Source organism: Camarhynchus parvulus, chromosome 1 (genome assembly GCF_901933205.1).
Source record: "Camarhynchus parvulus chromosome 1, STF_HiC, whole genome shotgun sequence".
In the NCBI taxonomy this organism is placed as follows: domain Eukaryota; kingdom Metazoa; phylum Chordata; class Aves; order Passeriformes; family Thraupidae; genus Camarhynchus; species Camarhynchus parvulus.
In genome coordinates this window covers 68,352,003-68,373,022 of record NC_044571.1, presented here as the reverse complement: position 1 = coordinate 68,373,022, position 21,020 = coordinate 68,352,003, and the positions used below count along the sequence as shown (strand labels likewise).

Genomic DNA, 21,020 nt, shown 5'->3' with positions numbered 1-21,020 from the left:
TCTGGAAGAGAAAGACTCTGTTCAAAGGAATGAGAATCAGCATGTCTGCAAACAGTACCAACACATGGAATCTGATTTGCTTTACCTTTCTCTCTGGATTTGCTCACACTGTGTCAAGTCATCTGTGTAGGCTGCTGTCCCTCTTCTATCAGTGAGCTGGGTTTCAAGTGGCTTTTTGTCCACTCCCCACGGATGAGTGGCTGGCTGACCCAGGTGTGTAAGTGGTAAGAGTGGAGCAGTGGCAGACAGGCCAGGGAACCTTGGCTGACTAAAGGCAGCGGTCTGGGAGAGGCAGGCAGGGAGCAGGGATGGCACCGGGGCCGCTGCAGCGTTCTCCTCACCAAGCTTCACGTGTGAACCAGCTGATCTTTGTTGACATGTGAGCCCTGAAGACAATTCGATCGTTTCTAGAGTGATACATTCTTAAATCAGGGTCAGTACTTACACAGTGCTTTTATCCACAAAAATGGGTAACATGAAAATTTGTACACTTTTTGTGGAATTAGCAGATGCATGGTAAAGTATCCAAGTAAACAGATTTTCATAGCAAAAGCATATACTCACACTGTTCAGCTCAGAAAGATGGCGAAGATACATCAGTATGGACTTTTCCTCAGATGATCAGTATACCATGAACATTTTTTAGAGTGAATATGTGTATAGAAAGTAACTATTTTATGGTAAGATTAATATCTTTACTCTTATGAAATATGATTCCTTCAGCATCTTATTCCTTATGCATAAGTACATAACTTCTTTAAGTGCCTCTGTGAAGCTCTCAATGTACAGTTTCAGACAGATGGAACTGTGTTCAGCTTCAACAGCAAAAAGGAGTTCAAAAAATGTTCTTTCAGGACTGCACTATTTCTGAAATCGCTGACCTGCTGAGATGCTTGCTTTGCTGAGAACACAACATGCAGTGCAATATCCATTTATCTCTTCAACTTTCTGGAAACATGGCATCAAATATTCAGACCCCTCCAAAATCTCCAGATCATTTATGTATTGTACACTGTAGCCTACCACTGAGATAAGAGTTAACAGCTGCTTCTAATAAACCCAAAATGCTGCTGTCCATCTTCACAGACACTGCTCTAAAGGCGTTAGTAGTCAGTCTCACTCACTCCAGTCTAGAGGCAGGTAAGCTTCTGATGCTGACACCACTGTTAGACTTCTACACCTGAACAAGCAGAATCCAACCAGGCCTAAGGCGATGAAAAATACCTGAGATGCCCTTCCTTCCTATTTTATCCAGCCCAGAAGATTAAACAGGACATACTGTCACAGCCAGGACTCCTTTAGACAGATCTCAATGCTCCATGTCAAACTGGAAAGATTCCTAGAGCTAGGTACAGTACTGGGACAGAGCTACTGTTTCCCTATCTACGTGTTTTCTGAAAAGACACAATATATAAACATCACCTGACCTGTACTCTGGTCCTTTATATGGGACTGCAACACAGACTAAACCATCTGCTTCTGGATATGAAGATGACACCTTAATGTCAACATAGTCCCTGATAGTAGAAATCCTGGCACAGTCTTATGTGAATTTATGGGATGCTGATACCCAAAAACCCAGGATGCAGCACACATCACTCTATCTAGTAACTACTCAGGACTTACTGTGAATGTTGACTGCATACAAGCAGTTACAGGAACTGCTGGAGGAAACAACCATTAGCTCACAGCTTCAAAAGGGGAACTTGCATAGTTTGATAGGACAGTCTTACCCTTTTGCTGAATACAGCCAAGTGTACATGGGTGTCACTGAGTAGTGACTGTCTCATCCCTTACAATGCAATGGAGAGTTTCTCATCCACTCAAGGAGTTGTCCACATACTCAGGAACTTCATAAACCTGCTAACTTCCCATGGAGATATGGTGCTCAAGGAAGATTACAAGTACTACAAGTTATCAGCATATGCCACTCACTAGGGAGGGCAAAGAACATACCCTGGAAGAGCAGAAGCAGCCTCAAAAGACTCTTATCCTTTCTCCATCTCTCTCCTTTCTGTCTCCTTTTTCTTCTCTTCTTTTGTCCACACTCCTGTGCAAAATAAACTGAAAAATGCATTCTGGTAGCTGTATCTGCTCACCAAATAGTCATCAGTAGCATTATTTAATGGGAAAGTAATTTTCTAGCTAGACCCCTCTCCCCCTACTTCCAAAACAGTTTTCCAGTATGTACTGCACTGCAGTGGGTGCTGCATTGGTGAAACACCCACCATTACATGCAGCCATAGCAATTTACTACTGGCTCAGAAAGGAGGATCACCTTTTAACCAGCTGTTGAGAGAAAAGAAGTCATGTTAGTATTCTCATGGAGACTGTCTCCAGCTTCTATCATAATCATCATGTTTCTTCTACCATCATCTTGCCCAGGGATGTCATCTCCTTCTATTTAATGGTCCTATTCCAAGATTTCTGAGACCCAGGAGAAGAAACTGAGGTAACCTAGGATGTAAGAAATCACATACTTTACACTGACTAAGCCCACGATACCAAAAAGCATTCAAGGGAATGCCCAATTCTCTTGCCTTTTCCAACAGCAGATGATTGTTTTGAAAAGGGCTTTGTGAGCTCATCATTGCAAGGGGACAACTTCTACCCCAAGTCACCCAATGTTACCAAAATCTTAGTAATAACTTTTCCATTAACACACAAAAATTAATAGTCTAAATATTAGTCTAGTAGTAATAGTCTAGTTTCTTAACTAGAGGCCATTTGGCTGTTCAGTTCTTGTTCACCTTTACTTCTTTTCCATGAGTTTTAGAAGATTCTAAGTCTTTTTGCATTACTTTAAATCTCATTCCTTCCTCATTTACTATGTTTCCATGAACTTTCATTTTGCTAAAACAAATGAAGACCTTTGTGGAATATGCCCCGAATTTCACAGAGGGAATGCTGCCACAAGGGAAAGATGCATTCTTTTCAAAGTCAAAACTCAAGTCAGTTTGGACAGAAAGTCAATGTGGTGACCTCAAAGTTTTGTCAGACACAACATTAGACAAACTTGCATCAAACTAATGTGCAGCACTGAGAGTTTAAACAGTCTGAAGTTGAATTTAATGTAAAATCTGTTGGTTTCCAGGAGGGGTAAGTGTGAGGCTGGGAGTGCAGTTCCAATTCAGATGCTTATATGCATGATATGCATGAAAGTCAATGGGTAGGCTGAGATGTTTTGACTAGACAGGCATCTGATTAGTCTTGTTCATGTAAATTTAACTTAACCTTGTCCTGAAGTATGGATGCAAATCAAAATAAATAGCCACTCCTTTGGAAAGAAATACTGAAGCAGTAAAATTTTCAAGAGCCTCTTTGAAGCTCTGGATTTTGACTGTTTGAACTTTTATATGACTTAACAGTGACAATCTTTATAAAAGATGGAATTCTTTATACTATGTTATTTCTTCTACTTCAGCATAACAGATCACATAACTGTTCTTGGGTTTCCAAATATAAGCAAGTGGCTACTTATAGGATTAAATGGATGTAAGGGATATGTATATTCACATCCACTTAGTCTCTATTTCCAGTGACCCACAACAATGTGTTAATAACAAACATTTTTCATTCAGTCCTACAAAATTTCTGCATGTATTACTATGCCAAACATAGCACTTAAGTTTTTATGCATTATTGTTGCTTTATAATTAAAATTATTATTTTTATTTTCATTTCTAGCTCCTTAAAAACCTCAACATATATACTTTTGGCATCCCTCCTGCACACCCACTCTTGCTGATTTGTGGATCACTTAAAAATATTTAAATGCTTATAAAGTCATCTATCATTTTCTTCCTCTAGTAACTACACTCAGGTGTGTAGAAATCGTATTAGGTAGGGTTTTTTTATCTGACCTTGCAATACCATCAATTTCTAACCATACTAACACAAGAGGAACTAGAGAAGTAATTTTACTTCTGTGCATATGACTAGTAACACACAGTTTTATGGATAGAAAAGAGCCACAAAAGTCATTCAGGAATGTTAAAAAATAATGAGAACCCTAAAAAGCACAATCTGTTTAGCTTTTTCTTAAAACAAACAAACAACTACAAAAATAATATTGAGAAGTAACTTGATCACAGGGTAAAAGCACCTTCCTGGGGAGAAAATAGTGAGTCCTAAAGAGCTCTTTAATCCATCAGAGAAGGCATAACAAGAATCAATGACTAGAAGCTGAAGGCAAACAAATGCAAATGAAATAACGTAGAAAATTTTTAGCAGCAGGCATGATTAGTACTTGTATTTTCCTAGTACCTGGAAGCCAAATCATGGATCAGGGCTCTGTTAGGTGCTGGTAACAAAACGCAACTCCAAACCAAAAGAAAACACCCCAAACACAGAAAAAACCCGTGATCCCTGCCAAGAGGTTACAAAAAGCAGATAAGATGAAGTAACATAATAAATCAGCGATAATATTATCTGATATGACAGGCAGCAGTTTCAGGCCATGGTTTCATGATACAAAGTGTTGAGTTGAGATACAGACTTAAGGTGATTCTACGTATCAACACTGTTTTGTCCCATTCCCACCTTTTCTCTACAGCTATGAAATGTTGAAAACTGGTCCTTATTAAAAAAAAATCAGTACTAAAATCAGGGTTTTCATTTTTATTTTGCAGCAAAATGGTAGTGAATACTTTTGCAAGTATGAATTTCAGTGAATGGGTTGAACAAATTTTCCCTAACAGTATTCCCATCAGCTCTTTTTACAGGAACTTGCTGCATTACTTGCAAGAAAAGACTGTATATCCCAGAGAAAAACATGCAAAAGCAAAGTATGAGATTGTTTTGTTTTCCTCATAGCAAATCACTAGGCTTGGTGACCAAATCTCAAGCACCATCCATAGATAAAGCAGACATTAACAAAAAGTGAAACTCAGAGCATAGTCTGGCAATGTTTCTCTGAAAAAAACTTCTATGCTACCAAATTCTAACATAAAAGATAACAAGATGAGCTTGTGTTCCCAACACAATTGCTCTGGCACTGGAGCTACACACCATCCTTGGTAGCTTACAAACACAGTAGGCCACTACAATTTGACCAGGAAGAAGATTCAAGGGGTAAGGCAAGAGCAAAATTTTCTATTATTAAAGTTTTTGCCATTTATTTGTGAGATCAAGGATCAGAAGGATAGCCCCTGAAATTCATTGTGGAGAAAACTGGGAGCATATCCTCTTATTTTTCAACAGAAAAACGTAGGAGAAAAGCCCACCTTTAATTTCTTTTTCTTTATTTAAATGATTAGAAGACTACAGCAACACCCCCAATGTCTATTGCACTGAGAAGCTTTGGAGGAGCTAATTTTTGGGTGTGGGAATGCTGAAGAGAAAACAAAAGCTAAAGAGTTGGGGTCAATACTCCACAAATAACCCCTGAGACTTGGAAGCAAATTGGATATAGCCATGGTGTTAAGCATCCATCCTTCTTCCTTCCCTTCCTCCCTGGAGGTGGCCAGCCCCCTCCCATTGGCTGATGTTCTGTGTTTCACTGAGCTGGATATTCACGTTCACAGGCTGGACGGGGAATTGGTTACAACCAGTTCTAAAAGCTTTCATTTTTCTCTTGTTTCTTGTTAAAAATACTTTGAGCTATGGCTATAATAAGTGACATTAAAAGAACACTGCTTCATTGCAAAGTTTAAAGACACTTAACAGCCTTACTCTTTGGCCTCATGCACTGTGCTGGATTTTTCCCCAGGACTGCAGCCACTCTGTGTGTGCAGGACACAGCTCAGGAAGTGAATCGGGGCTGTGCATCAAATTAGATTTTTTATTGGTTGGTACACATGTTGTCTTTAGAAGTTCTGCTGAGAACAAGACAGACAACTACAGGAAAAGGGCGATGGGCATGTGGTTAAGGCAGTTGAATGCCACACAGAACACTCAGTTCTGCCTCTGCCTTCACCAGCAGCCCCTGGGAGCGAGGAGCGAGTCAGACCTCGCACCCTGGCAGATGGCCAGGCAACCTTGTCTTCCTCATTTTCTGGGAGTCCAAACAGAAACACCTTGGGCCTTTCACACAGAAATGCAAAGCAGATGATGGCAGTGGAAGGTTTGGGTCTTGAGGGAAAAATAGAGCTGGAGGCACAAGGTTAAAAGGCAGGAGAATCCGTTTAATATCATTGACTATACTACTGACTAAACAAGTGGCTCAGTTTTCTCCTTGGTCTAACAGGACAACGGTGCTTTTCTGTTCAGGGAATATGCAAAAACACATCAAATTCTGTGAAGCTCCTTAATATCACTGTAATTAGCCTACAAAAACCAAAAAAGTTTTTCTGATTCTCTGTATGGAAAGGACGTTTTGGATCTTTTGGATCTCTTAATTATCATACACTGCTATCATACACTACTGCCATACTTGCTTTAAAAATATATCAAACATAAATACTAACATGTATAGAGATAGAACACATCTATTTTTCCTCTCACACTCTATTTGTGATCACACTCTACATGTGATTTTTCAAAGTCCTGTCTACAGCTTCTACCAAGGCTAGAACTTTACTATTCAGTGAAACTGCAATATGGAATAGGACAGGGAACAGCACTTATTGTCAACAGAAGGTATACACTGGCTCAAAAAGTAAGAATATCTTCCTTCTCAGTTGTATGTTGTGTGACCACAGCCACAGGAATAGAAAAGCAACAGGAGAGCTAGTAAAAGGGTCATTTCCTACTTATTTTATTACATCAGAGTATCATCATATTGAAAGGTTTTAGTAATACTAGGCTACCAAGTTTGCAAAATAAAATATTATACTTTGAGTCCAGCAAGAAATAAACAAATCTACCTACATCTTTAAAAATAACCTGAACAGTTTCAACAGTTACTCTGACTTAAAAATCTGAGTTAAGAGAAATACCACGATTGAAAATGCAGGTGATGATCTTCTCCATTTTAGGCAGAAAGGCACTAAATAGAAAAATCTAACACAATAATCAGAGCAATCATGAGGTTTAGGCACACAACAGAAGAGAAATACTTTAACAATGTCTGACAACATCCCGAGCACACAGTGTCTGAACACTACTAAAGTGGATGTGCATGAGACTCAAAGACAACACCATTTCAAAGGATAATTTTCATCATTTAAGAAGCAAACAGACAGGAAAACAAAATAGAAATTAAGGTTCGGTCCTACAATCAGATCTTCAGAGTGAGAACCTGCAGTCACCAGAGTTCCATGGACTTCATCAGGCCCCCAGGCTCTTGAGGTCCATTTGAACAAAGCCAGTTACAGGGCTAGGACCTAAGTATGTAAAGAGAAAAAGAATGAAATCAGGTAACACAACACACAGCTCTAATTAAAGAGACACTAAACTAATCACAGAAAAATAATCTGAGTGCCTAGACCATGGCAAGATCTCTATTTTTACCCTAAAATGCTGCAGCTACAGCAAATGCAACAGTAATTTCTTATGCCAAGAGATTTATAGAGCATTAATTGATCACAGCACATTCCCCTTCAGGCAAACACAAGTACCTGCAGTGTTTGCTCACCTCCTGTGTGCTGCTGCTTTTTTGTTGTTATATGTAATTTATTATTTTTAATAAAAGAGAGTGGTCTAAAATCAATAAAGGTGATTTATCTTCATCAGCTCTTCATGGAGATTTTCAGCCTCTTAGTAACATGATGGCCAAAACTAAAATAAGATATCTGCCTGTATTTTAAAACACTGTAAAACTGACAGAAAGTAAATGATATTTCTTTAAGAACTGTCATTGCTGTGACTATCTGAAGGTTGTGAGAAGTTCTAGCTTGGCAGTGTGTCTCCCCAGGGTTTCAGTAAAACCCCATGGTAGAATGCACCTAGTATCATTCAACTGCTAATGAGAAGAGAGACTAGCAAAAAAATGCCTACCTCATAATGAGGTTTGCCCACTGAAATATAGACTTTAACACAACAAGAGAGTGTGGCAGAAGCAGTGAAGACACTACAGGAATATCAGATTTACGGTGGCACAAGCACATGGAATCCCCACAGGCTACACCATGGGGAGCTGTGTCATCCAGACTTCCACCACAGCAGTTATCATTCACCCCAGGAAGGGGTCCATGATTCCTCTCTGCCTGAGGCTATCTCTCAGCCTGGGAGGCCACAATGGCCAATTCACCACACCTGTAAATGTCATCACTGCACCTTGTACCTTCACTAGCATGACCTCTTTGAGACAGCCAGACCAAAGACAGAATGAGTTGTCCAGGAGTACGACACCATTCTTCCTATTACTAGAGCAGAATTACACCTTCAGAGATCAGCATGTAACCAGACAAATCAATTTAAATACACCTTCTACCCAAAAAATGTTCAAGACAATCAACAATCTCTGATTACTTTTATATCTCCTACAGGATGGCTTAAGATGCAGCAAGATCCTTTACATAAAAAAAATTAGTAAGTTCAAAAATTAACTCAAGATACACGAGGACGTGAACATCTTAAATTCACTGAGACATTGATTTGCCTATAGCATTCATAGAGAGATAAGGACTCAAACTGCTATTATTTCTAGATAGGAAAAAATAGTAGTATATACAAAGCTTTCCATGCACATGGACATCAAGAAGCCTTTTTGTCAAGATAACACACTAACTTACACCACTTACATATATGTAAACTCAGATATGCAAGGCAGATGAGATTTCCAAAATTCGTGAAGAAATGACATGTGTTTATCTTTTCAGAATTGGTGTTAGCTCAGGACAGATAAAAAAAATTTTACTCCCATTTTAATATTGAATTCCCAGTTATATCCCACATGTATGTCTGAAACTGGCACATAGTAAAGAATCTGCAACACTGGACTTCAAATGAAGTGTCAGATTTTGGTTATTTTATCTCCAGAGAGGTCCAGCCTCAAACCTGGGGTCCCTTTGTAGGGACACAGGGACTTGGGGGGAAGATGCAGCCAGCAGGGCTCAGCCTGGTGCAGGCAGAGGTCCCAGTCCCAAACACAGTATGCCCATGGGGTATGTTTGCTCAATGAATTTATCATTTCACAAATGTTCATCAAGCAGAGAGTAATCTACTGCTTATCTGGCTATCACTGCTCTTTCTTTGAACAACTTGAAACTATTGATGGGCCATTAATATCAAATTCCTTGCCAGAGCTTCATTTCCAAAGAAAGGCAGGTTTTCTTTTACTGAAGTGTTATCTTTTTAATCTGGACACCTAACTACTCAACACCTAAGACAACCCTTCTTCTTGCTGTTGCAAACATACACTAACAGTTTAGATTTCCACACCTGGCAGAAATTTATTGAAAAACAACAACAACAAAAAAGCTGTTTGGATTTTTTCTTCAGACTATGCCTCCTTGATGCTAAAGCTGCTCTTCTCTGTTTTAAGTCAGAAAAGCCCAGAAACAATTCTAACTCACACCTATTTGCTACCATGTCCATACGACTACACACCACGGGCAAGTTAGCCAAGAGCAGATGTATTTCCTCTGTCCTTTCTCAACCTGTGAGTTCTGGGACATGTTGAAGGGGTAAGGGAAAAATGACTGTGGCTGGTATGGGACCTGACTATAAAATTCTCAAGCAAGCTGAAAGCTTCTTCCTCCTCGGGGGAATTCTTGAATCATCAGGCAGAATAAGGAACAGAATCAATTAATTATTACTGAAATACTATGGAGTATTGTTATTAGAAGACTTGACTTCATAATTTAATTGTAAGGAAATTACTGCATCTGTGTTCACCGTTACTATAAACCAAATGAAAAGATCAGTGCCTTCCCAGCAAATGCAAAATACATCTTTTCATACTAGGCATCCCACTGTGACATTACAAATCAAACTCAACAATTAATGTCCAGTCCTTTGTGGCAGGTGGGGAAATATTCTAAGCAATATTATGTGGGAAGCAGTTGTAGGAGTGAAGACTGTCAAATAATAAATAATACAATTATATTTGAGGACAGATTTTACAGTTTTTCCTATGAATGACTTAACTGTTGGTGACACATGCAAAGCTGTACAGCTACAGCATCATCCTGCCTATTGCTCAGACATGTAACTCTAGCATCACCTTACATCCCAAAGATACTCCAAATCCCAAGACTCATATTCATAATTTGCAGATACTTTCAATGCAACATTTCCAAGATGGTATTTTTCTTAATCCTCCCAATCAGCTAAAGTATTCAATCAGGTTAATCATCATCATCATGTTTTGATTCAGCAAGATTTTGCTCTCTGTTTTTTGATTCAGAAACATTTTTTCTCTTTGCTTTTGACAAACACAGCCTCATATCACACACATTCACTCAGAGAACTGCTGCAAAAACCCTTTTCCTGTCAATCACTTGGAGAACACATCACTATCTCCACAATCTCCACAGCTCTCCCTGGATATTTCTGCAGCATCTACCACTTGTCTTCACTGTCAAGGTCCATCCTTGCTGATCACCACCACACCTATTACTCCTTAAACTTTTTCACGAAGACAGCTGTGGTTTGCTCATGTTTGAAACCAAGCCAATTTTCATAAAACAAAGTTCAAAAGACCATTAGATCATGCTGTCTAATTTGATTGTTATGGGTTTTTTTTGGCTAAAACACTTTAAAAACCCTCCACTTTTTATTGATACAAAAATAAATTTCAGGGATGCTTCTTGTATCTCTTCCCTTCCTATCTCCCACCTGCCATTCAGTGTCAGGAGTCCAGTTTCCAGCTTCTCTCACACCCACATGGTGTATTTTCAAATAAACTTCTTGTGCCTTTTTCTGTCTTACACCTTACACTTTATGGAAACTCCCTTAAATATCTGAAAACATACTGCATTACTGTTGTTCAAAGCTTTCTCTGAAATTCAACTTACTAACATGCCCCTACAGCCCCTATGAGCAAAATGTGTGATAAGTAGTTATATACACATCACCTGTTTTCAAATGTCAAAAGTAAGCAAGAGTGGGATGTAGGAGACAGATCCTACCCTACAGTAAATAGAGAGAGGCTCCTTAAGAGAGATTTGGTTGAAGGAACTCCTGAAATGCTACAAAATGTCCTGTGAAGGAGTCTCTGCATACACTGTGGAAACGGCCTAAGGAAATCAGTCTTTTGATTTACTTACAGGAGTTGGATCCCTAAAGTTTGAATGTACCCTGACTACTAGCATTTCCATTTTCCTCTCTGTATTTGCTACTTTCAGCTGTATTATATTTACACTGCTAGAATTTAAAATTGCAGATATCCTTTCCAGCACACATCTGCGTGACGCAAAGCATCACAGGAACTAACTATTTTACAATCATACAAAAACAGTCTTACAATGCTATACAGTATTTCATTATACAGATCCTGATCATGTAATTATCATAGCATTACACACATATGCCTGGTGAATAGTGCACAGCTCTGTGCACTAACTTCAACCCTGATATTTACTAAATTCCTCAATCCTATAATAAAGACCTGGAATGCTTTCATGTCTGGCACTAGCTTTTTTCTCCCCACTGTGAATCATGGGCAAATCCTCAAGACAAATCAACATAGCTAAAAAAGCAGAGAAGGGAAAAGAAGAATATTAGGAAGAATTAGGATATCAAGAAGAATTTATTCATATAAAGGGTGATTCGATATTGGAAGGGCTGCATAAACAATAATCAAAAGTCATACCAGGCACCATGTAAAAAAGAAAATAGAATAGAAAACTGCTACTGGTGATAATCTCTTGCTCCAGATAACAGAAAACAAGTTCTTTCAAAGCCCAAAGAGAAAAATGCCTCCTGAAGAAATCAAATAAAAAATGAGGAGATAGTCAGTCATAGGTGAAAATCTGATCAAAATCTAACCAGGGAAAATATTGAATTAAATTATTTAATTTCATGATAATAAATGTCCTTAATAGCAAAGAGTTAACCACAAAATGCTGAAAGGGACATATTTGGTCCTGTATTACAGTACACTTGTTAATAATTCAGAAACTGGGGCAAGTATCATGGCAGAAAATCTGCAGTTATTTCAGTTACTCAGAATGAAGGAAAATTATTAATCTAACCAAAATTAATAAGTGGACCCCAGAAACACTAAATAAGGTTTAAACCATGACAGACAGATAACAGACATATATTAAAATAAACCCATTAAAAAAAATCAGTCTGTGTTTTATAAGGTTTCAAATTAAAGACACAACTGTAAGGAACTTAGTGTGATAAAACTCAATGTGTTAGGCAAAGGGAGGGTAACAGTTACCTACAAAATCTCCAGATAAATTGATGTTAGTCACTAACATTTAGCCTCTCACAGATTGAATTTACTCACAGTCTTACGTTGACTTACTCACAAGCACTGACACTTATCTGTTTAAAGGTCTGGCCAAGATAACTTCCATGAAAAACAAAAGACAAGGGCCATCAGCTATAAAGTCCTCACACCATTTCAGGAGTTGTTTTCATTATCAATATTAATTGGACAAGTCATACAACTATAAAATGGTTTGGTTTGGAGGGGACCTTAAAGATCATCTAGTTCCAAGCCTCCCTGCCATGGGTAAGAATGCGTTTCACTGGACCATGTGTCCAAAGACCCATCCAACCTGGCCTTGAACACCTCCAGGGATGGGGCATCCACAGCTTCTCTTAGGAAACTTGTTCCAGTACCTCACTACACTCACACTAAAGAATTCCTAACATCTAATCTATCTCCTTTCAGTTTGAAGCCATTAACCCTTGTCCTATCAGTACATGCCAGTGTCAGGTGCAAGGGGGTGGTAGGATTGCATCTGTTTAATGGAAGTCAATCATTAGATCAGTTATCCCATAATGGGAAAACACACCAGTTGCTTTTTCCTCAGGAAGGAACCATGGCCCACTTCAGCAGTTTAGTGAAAAATCTCTGCTCAACACACCGTTACAATCAAAATAAAAATAATAAAACAAGCATCTTAAACAATGCAAGACACTTAGAAGAAAACCAATGTAACAGGATTATAAAAATCAGCACTGTGACCTTATCAGAAAAAAAAATCCCGTATGAGGTACAGGTCACTCTTTCTCCAAAAGGATACTAAAGATATAGACAGGGTTCAAGTGTGAACAGTACTAAACATAGAAAATATCCTATGAAGAGAAATCAGAAAGTTTCAAATCAGGAATATCATGCATGCACATGTAAAGTAATTGCTCTAGAGAGGTCAGATCAGACATTTGTATGCTTGCTATCTTACAACACAAGAAAAATACAAAGAAGCACTGAAAGTGTGAAAAATTCAAAACTGAGCAGAAGAAATGTTTTTTTCACATCATATATAATCCATTCATATTCATTATCATGAAAATTCAGTTATTAATCTTAACACGATGTCCCTATCAATGACAGTATAAATTAAATCAATTACTACATAGAGAAATCAGGAAGCAACTTACTCATAGTTAACATCCACTGAAGCATTAGGAGGTATTTTACCAAATGGGAAACTGTATTATGGTTTAAGCAAATATGATAAGCAGATATGCCTTTGAAAAAATATAAATTAAAAAAGGAATAGCAACTTGATTTCATTATTGAAATTTTATTCACAATTTCACAGTAACTCTTCCTACAGTTTGCATTAAATACTATTAATAGCTCATTAATTACAGTAGTGGTCTTTAGAAGGTTTTGAAACAACTAAAGTTTGGACACATTAAACTTTTATGTAAGCAGTAAAGTCAAGTACACGAAAAGTTAAAAACTGCATGATTATGAACTTGTTTACTCCATCACTGCAGGTTCTATCTAAAATATCTTTTTCCCTCATTTCCAATCACAGCCAGTTTCTTAGAAGCTTGTCTATTTTTCAAAGACCTGATACTGAACAGTGTTCCCTTTATCACTTTTTAAAAAGATTATTTTAACAAGGATTCTCATCACAAATCTTGCTAACAAGCACCCAAAAACTGACTACTTACCACTCACCCACAGACAAGCCAGCTAGAATTAGCTTAAGCACTGAGTCCTTAGCATGCCACAACTATACTGCTTGGTTATCTTGATAAGATCATCCTGGTTTAGTTTGAAATGCACATTGTCACTGCACATACTGAGACCCATGCTGCCCTGTTGTATTAGCAATTACAAAAACATATATAACATTATAACCTATATAAAACATATAGCATTATAATTTTTTATCAAGGAGCAGAGTCTTAATTTTATGGGGATAGGCAAAAATGAAAGAGAGCATAAAGATGTGGCTTCATGTATTTTGGTTGATTTTTTCCATCATATCTGGGAAGGTAAAGAGAATATGATATTGTCTGGAGGTGGGGGAGCAGGAGAGGCTACCAGCACTGTCAGTGCAAGGTTGGACCTAGTCAGGGGCTGGGTCAGGTAAACAGGGCAGAAATAAAAGGCTGCAGCACCACACAGTGCAAGAGACAGTAAAAGTGAAGACTCATACGTCAATAATATAGAGAGTGCAAAGAACCAGAAAGATTGCCTGGGAATTCTTTCTTGGATAAAGAGAATACAGCTTGTACTAGGACACAAGAAATGGAGAGACTTAAAAAGCTACATGAACTTCATGTGGTGATACTTGAGTATAGGCTCTGGTTCTGGTACAGCAGGGAATTTCAGTCCATGGGCAGCTGTGGGTCTGAGAAGACCTTACTGCCAGCAATGACAGGAAAACTGTCTGGAATAAAAGCAATGCAACAGGTTGCAGAAAGGCTGTATAAAATTTCTGAACCCAAAAGGCAACATCATCTGTGTTCTGAAAGCAGATCATTCACCACCAGGATACTAAGAACATAAAAATTATTCTCCTTGGGTGACTGTTTTGCTATTTTCATGGGCTGTGTATTTGAGTGCAAGAACTGTCACTCGGCAGATTTACCTTTCTACCTGTGATCGTTTTAATAACATATCCCATTAACAAATTACTCTGAAATAAAAGTGACATTTTGCTTTTCTAAAGCTATTATATGCTTGATAGTATGTTCTGAATGTACATAACTTGAAATATACCTCATTGGACACTTACCTGCAAAGTTGCCCCATGCTTTTTTCCTTTGAAGTAGAAGGTGGGCAAGAGCAATAAACTAAACTCATGGGAGAAAGGGTGTAAACTTACTACATCTAGATGTAAAGGAATTTCTTGTTAAGGACACTTCTCGGCCCATTCCAACAGTACCAAAGCTATTTATTTGGTAATAAACAGTACCAAAGCTATTTATTCGGTAGTAAGAGTTTCTGGACTGAAACAGACATTTCTGAACTTGTTGTTGATGATTAATGTGCAGTTTAAGAGAGCCATTACTCTGTGACAGGCACTACAGAAGCCAAGTGTCAGATAATATATCAACTTCTGCTCCAGTCTAATTCTAATTTAATGGTTAGAACTCTTATTCTTACGGTCTTGTTTCAAATATGATACTTCAAAGAGTTCAGCAGGATACATAGTAGTTGCTGTAAAAGTCTTGTACTGCAAATATCACCTAGGCATTACATTCGATGTATTTTAACATTAGCCAAAGCACGTTTTCAAAGAAGAACAAGTGCCACAATCCCCTGCACAACCCCTGAAGGAAGAGCTAAGTTTCTGCTATAAATGCACAAAAGAAACCTGACATGAAGGCAGCGTGGAGCGGGCGCTCCGCCCGCCCGGGACAGCGGCTGCTCGGCGGGCAAAGGTCCCTCCAGCCGCTGCCGCTCCCCAGGGCCGCCGCCAGCGACCTGGCGAGGGAGGGGGACAGAGGGAGGCACGACCTGCCGGGTCCTAATGCCGCCGGGCCCGAGCAGCAGCCGCTCGCCTCCCGCCCCGGCGAGGTGTAAAGCACCGAGGCGATGCCCGGACCATCCCAATGGAGAAATTTCTGGCCGCGCTGGCTCGAGGACAGATCCCACAGGAACACCCTGAGGCCACTCGGACGTGCTCATGTGCAACACGGTCCGTGCGCAGGTCACCGGCAGAACTGAGCACCGCCACGGGTGAAACCACCTCCCCCGAGAGAAAAGCATTGAAGGATTCCACGGGAAAAGGAAGAGGATGGTACCACCAGCCCCTGACATCGATGCTCCTTCTATACTTGTAAGAAACCCTGATTTGTCAGTCAAAACTCAGCCCCGAGCTTTACCTGAGAGCTGCTCATCTTCATCACACAGTATAGGAACAGAAAAAATGCTTTGGAACAGGTGGGAAAGTGAGAGAGCAGGCCTAAAACTGTACATGCTGCAGCAGACACCAGCACAATTCCAGGATCTCTCCCGGCAAACAAAGAAGGCTCCTGACAAGCCAAAGACTGCAAGAAGTCCAGCGAGGCAGCTTTTACACCTATGGATGTGGAATACACCAGCACATCTGCTTTCTGGCTTGCTGTTGTTACTATGGTCTATTAAAAGCAAATGCAGCTGTACAAGATTACCACCCACTGCACCTTCACACCATTCTTTCAAACACATCAGCTGGCCAGAGCAGTAATTTCTGATGTATTTTCACTTTGCTACCTCCTTCTTCTTGCCTATACCTCAACACCACTTGAAGATCAAACAGTAGACTTGTTGTAACTGTATATGTTTTAATATCATTTTAGTGAGACATCCTTAAGTGACGTGAGATGACTTGGTCTGGGGGCGCTACAACTGCAAACAGGTTTGAAACAGTTGCTTTTATTGCTTTCCAGTTTTTCCTGTGCAATTGCGATCAATGTTGTTAACAGCTGCACACAGGTTTCATTAACGTGCCTAGTCTTGCTGCCAAAGCTGACAGGGGATGGGACAGACAAGCTCCCCATCAGTGAAAGTAGAGTCAGGTGGGCAGTGACAACCTCCCCATGAAAACAAGCAGGGACACAGACAGAAAAAGTTGCGCCCAATGTACAGCCATGAGTAATGTTGAGTGAAAAATTTATATTGAAGAGTGGTCTTCCCATAAATGTAGCTGTTCACTTTGGCATGAACTCCTCCACTGCATTCTATGCACGACAGAACAAGACCATTATTTAAAAGCCAAAATACCTGACTTGTGATATGTTTTATCTATCCTGTCACAGCAATCTGTCTTACTCCTATCAAAACCACAAAACAAAACCACAGAACAAAAATTCTGGAGCCATACACATACTTTCACCATATGAATCAATGAAGGCTTAGAGTTAACAGCACTATATGGCACATGAAAAAAAGCCCAAATGTCCTAAAGATTCAAAACAGCATCAAAAAAGTTTTACTTTATATACTTTTCAAAGCCTTTCATCTCACTGCTGTGAGTGCACATCTCTCTCCTTATTACAGATACCAAAGAGCCTGCTCCTAGCAACATTCTGATGTGAAGCTTCTGTAATGTGATAATTTTTGTGACTTCATCAATAGGTAAATCTGTTTTGTCTTTCACATTCTTATTAAACAATGAAAAATCAAATGGGTAAGAAAGCCAAAATTCAAAGAGAGCTAAGGTAATCAGGTCCGACTTGTTCAATCTAATACAAATTAGTGCTTTCACAATGTGGAGAGCATTAGATCTGTGCTATCAACTTCCAAAATAAAACAATTTCTGAATCTGTCAAAATACTTTAAAAAATGCACAGGTGGCAATGCAAATCAGATACTTCTGTAGCTTCTCATCAAATAGTCCAGAAATGAATACAATGAAACTGTACCACCTCGTTAAAAGAAACAAAAAAAACAACTAAAAATTACCATTTCTCAGTTCCAACTTGGGCTCACAAGACAGATGTAGCTTACAAACTCAGCAAATCAACAGTGTGAAAAAGAGCAATCAGACATGGTAAACCACAGCTTTTTGAAAGAACATACATTGAGTAATTGCTAGCACACGTGGCCAAAGTGCGCAAAACTTCCTAAGGATTCAAATGGATATGGGCATCTTCCACATTTTTCTGTGCTATGGCATCAAGTTTCACTGTGGGCTGCAATAGCGAGGGCATGCCTAGGGGCTGGCATGTTCATTTAACATATGAGTCATTCAGTGTGGAAACAACATAACAGAAATATCCACAAACCAATGAATTGTGAAAGAACTATAACATTTTCCCCCTCAGGCCAGCACCTAGTAAAGTGTCACAAATGAAGTTAATATCACAAACTATTCAGCAAAAGAGGAATTAAGCAGAAAATGACAGTCAACTCTTTTACAAGTCAATAACTTAACTGTTTTTATTTGAAATCATAGCAGTCAGTACAGTCATCTTAGAAAAGATCAACAAAAAAAGACACTCCAGATTTGACTTTTATAACTACTGCAACCACAGATAAGATACCTCTACAATATGGAAATTGCAAAGTAGGTTTTTCTTCACTGGTACCCTCCTTCAGAATCTGAGGGAATTTAAAACTAAGAACTTAACATCACTCCCTTAGCCCCCTCTCCCTCCACCCCTCCCCCTGAAAAAACTTGGTTTAAAATATAAATAAGATAAAATAATTAACAAAACACTTGACGTGCAATGAACCTGAGTGAAAGATTAGCCTGGCAAGAAAAATAAAAGTTGTAGAGCAGCCTAGTTTCCTCTCCATTAGCTTCTTACTACATTAGCGCACAGAACCACAGCAGTCCAAAAAAACCCCACATTTATAAGTACATCAAAGCAGCTAAGTTTACATTCATATATCTAACATGCATATTTGTCCAAGTGCACTAGGGAACCTAGTATGCTCTTAAATTTAAGTTGCTGATTTGTATTTCGTGTTTTGGCACCGGAATGAGTACACAGTACTTTGAGGGCCAGAGTTTATCTCCCTCCCACCTCAAAAGTAAGAATGAAAAACTGAACGTAAGAGAAAGGGATATTAAATAGTCACTCTTAGTCACCTTGCTTGCCAATCTAATTTCAAATAAGGAGACTGCTTACATTAATCTTTTGAGGTCTAACTTATGCACTTATATGAGACCTTTGGAGTGTGGCCACAGACCTTTCAGGAGCTCACCTACCAGGCATTCTCTGTCCTTCCTCCCCCAGTATCTCAGTGAGGATGCTCTGTTTCCATGAATGCTGCCCTAGGTACCTGTTATGATGTACATCTATACTGTGCAGCAGAGTCCAGAGCAGCTGGGCTCTGCCAGCCTGGCTGGTGCTCACCCCCATGAGAATACACCCCTGTTTTCCTGCTCTCACCGTGTGTGCATGGAAAGTATCTGTGTTGGCACAAGGATGTGTCTGAGCTCCTTATCCTTGCCTCTGAGCAGGGCTAAGGCCTCTGCCAGGCCCGCTGTTACCGCTCAGACATGAGCCACCAGCCCTCTGACCAACACAGACTATCCGATTAACGCCTAATCCGCTTGTGAATCGGCTCCCGGCCACCGCTGCTTTCTGCAGGGCATGACAAAATTCAGAGTTCCTGAGGTGTGTCTAAACCCTGATTTCACTGCAAGTAGCACACTCTGGAACAGCTATCTCAGCTATGAAACTGGCTCAGCAGAAGAATGTGCAGTGTCTGTGCTGCTCTTTACTACAGAGCATATGCACATCCAGCAGTTCAAAATACCCTTAACCAAGGAGCTTTGAGAACTGCCAGCTGCCACAGAACAGTTCCACAGAACTTCAATATAAACCCCCAGTGGGATTCAAAGAGAAGGACGGAAAAGAAGCACAAATTCTTTGTTAATTTCAAGAAGTCATTATCTACACAGATAAGAATATACTTTGTTTTGGTGAAAACAAAAATTTTTGCTTAGGGAATTGTTGGCCTAAGTTATTTCAAATACTAAACTTAAAGGAATCACTTGTACTACATTGCAGTTACAGTAAAACTTTAATTGGTGTTTTTACTTGTACTTTCTAATTGTGTACATTATTTAAATGGTGTGAAACTTCCAACAAAGTAGTACCAATCAGTAACTTAGCACACTACCATATTTTTTTAACCAATACGAGGATTAAAAGTTTCCAGCTATGACTAGTTTGTCAATAATTATGGGTTTTGTATCTCCTGCAAAGCTGGATGCAATGCCTGTTAGAACATTCTCATGTGTAGTGGTGAAATATGCCACGAGAGAGTATACTCTGAGCGAAAAAAAAGCAGTTTTTTTTTTAAATGACAGTTCAAAAATATTCAGTTCTAAATATTCAGAGAAACAGGCTCATAAACAGTGAACCATAAACGGCCACTAACTACCTCTCTAAAATAACTTCTCTAAAAAGATGTTTTCACTATTTTTATATGCAAGAACTCAATGCTAAGCAAAGTTGTTGTACAATGCTTCAGAATTTAAAATACTTCATGATATAGAGCAATCCTCCTACTTTTCACATTTTAGAAGAAAATTTCATCAGACAAATCCTCAGAGAGAGACACAAACACATTTTACTGAGAACTATCATGTAGTGTTTAATAAATTACATACAAATTCTTACCAGAATGCCACTGCTTTTGAAGATGCCATATCCATTGTTATCCTCAAGATATCCATTCTTATTCATCATTAGTACCCTGCTTCCTTTGCATTCAAGCTTTGGAACGGATTTCTGACAAGCAACCCACACCTACCAAAACGGTTTCTAGAAAGCAAATTATATAGCTGTAAGACATGGAAAACAAACGAGCAATTTGCAAACCACTGCAAGTGCAATGCAAACACAGCAAATAGAAAATTCATTCTGAAATATTCATCCTATTGTGCTGGACACTAATATAACCACAGCTGTAACATTATACTTTTAAATCATGGTTCACCTATAGAAAAACTGCAAGAGCAAAATTCCTTTTCATCCCATGGAATCTCATATGTTTCATCTCATTAAGGGTGGTCATTTGCTTGTGAATGATTTTTATAAAAGAACAGGATAAAAGAACATCATTCTAAACTATACTTAAGGTCTTCTAAGGACTTATGAAAATGAAGTTCCATTTATGCTGGATAGAGCAAATACATAGAACACATTAAAAAACCAAGTCTAAACAGGTAAGACAGCACAAGGGAAAAGTCCACACACAGCACAAACAGCAGGACTGTAGTAAATGTAACAGTAGTTCTACTTTGCATGTGGCTTTTGCTTGCAAACAACACAGAAGGAGGTACAGGGTAAGGAGGACACATTGGGTGGGAGGAAGCATAGTATGC

The 21,020-nt window shown here is 39.0% G+C and overlaps 1 long non-coding RNA gene across 2 annotated transcripts in view; it reads right to left on the bottom strand.

Annotated features, from left to right (window-relative positions):
* Positions 1-6,684: 6,684 nt before the first annotated feature.
* LOC115909416 overlaps positions 6,685-21,020 on the bottom strand; it is a 32,754-nt gene continuing 18,418 nt past the window's right edge. For both annotated transcript variants that reach the window (XR_004061146.1, XR_004061145.1), the window contains exons 5-6: positions 20,314-20,457; positions 6,685-7,265 (exon numbers count right to left, since the gene is read on the bottom strand). This is a non-coding gene — a long non-coding RNA (uncharacterized LOC115909416). The remainder of the gene's footprint in view (positions 7,266-20,313; positions 20,458-21,020) is intronic.